A 981-nucleotide genomic window follows, 5' to 3' on the forward strand; every position below is an offset into this window, starting at 1 on the left:
CTCTGCCTCCCAAGTAGCTGGGACCACAGGTGCCCGCCACAACACCCAGCTATTTTTTGGTTGCAGCCGTCATTGTTGTTTGGTGGGCCCAGGCTGGATTCGAACCCACCACCTTAGGTGTATATGGCTGGCACTTTAGCCACTTGAGCCACAGGCGCCGAGCCGATAACCGCTTTCTTTCAGTGATATATCTAGATTATTTTAATCTATCTCAGAATCATGCAGATTAAGTTTCTTTTGTAGTTGACCTTGACCTCAGTAACATCATTACTTCTGGTCATGTTTAACCATCTTAGCTCAAATGTTTAAGTTTCAAGTACTCATTTTTAAAGTTTTCTGAGAGACCATATCCCTTGATTTCTAAGATGCATGTCCGGGACATTATTTAATTCTCTTTTTTATTTTTCAATTTTTTAGAGACAGGGTCTTTTTATTTTGCCCAGGCTAATCTCAAAATATTTAATCCTCTTGCCTAATAAAAAGTTAATAGCTGTTACTTCTTTTTCATTTATGAAGTAGACCTATGTTGTCTGATGCTTTCCTGGGTTCAGTGAAGTTATGTTGGTTATATACGTATGTTACAAATATTACATTAGCTAGAAATGAACTGTCTCAATATGTGCTAGGAGAAACGTGTTCTAGTAACTAAGTGGGAGGCTGGAAGTGGTCAGACAAGCTTGAGGCCATCTTACCAATGAGAACTTCCAGTAATAAGGTTTAAGGTTTTTGTGATACTGTGGTGGTTAAGTTTTCTTAAGATGAAAATTTAAAACTGCCTCATTTCTTGGTGCACTTTGTTAAGAATACATGGTTAAGTTATCTGGTCTTTGAGAGTAAGGACAATTTCAGCACAGTGTTTAAATTGATTTTAGTTGGGCCAGGTGTGGTGGCTCATACCTGTAATCCTAGCACTCTGGGAGGCTGAAGCCTGTGGATTGAGCTCACAGGTTCAAGACCAGCCTGAGCAAAAGCAAGACCCCC

General features: G+C 39.9%; 1 protein-coding gene across 1 annotated transcript in view; it reads left to right on the forward strand.

Moving 5' to 3' along the window:
• Positions 1-981, forward strand: part of BIRC6 (baculoviral IAP repeat containing 6) — a 271,529-nt gene that overhangs the window by 259,653 nt on the left and 10,895 nt on the right. The window lies entirely within an intron of this gene.

The sequence above is a fragment of the Otolemur garnettii genome, unplaced genomic scaffold, assembly GCF_000181295.1.
Source record: "Otolemur garnettii isolate 467f Iridium unplaced genomic scaffold, OtoGar3 scaffold00022, whole genome shotgun sequence".
NCBI classification, from domain to species: Eukaryota; Metazoa; Chordata; class Mammalia; order Primates; family Galagidae; genus Otolemur; species Otolemur garnettii.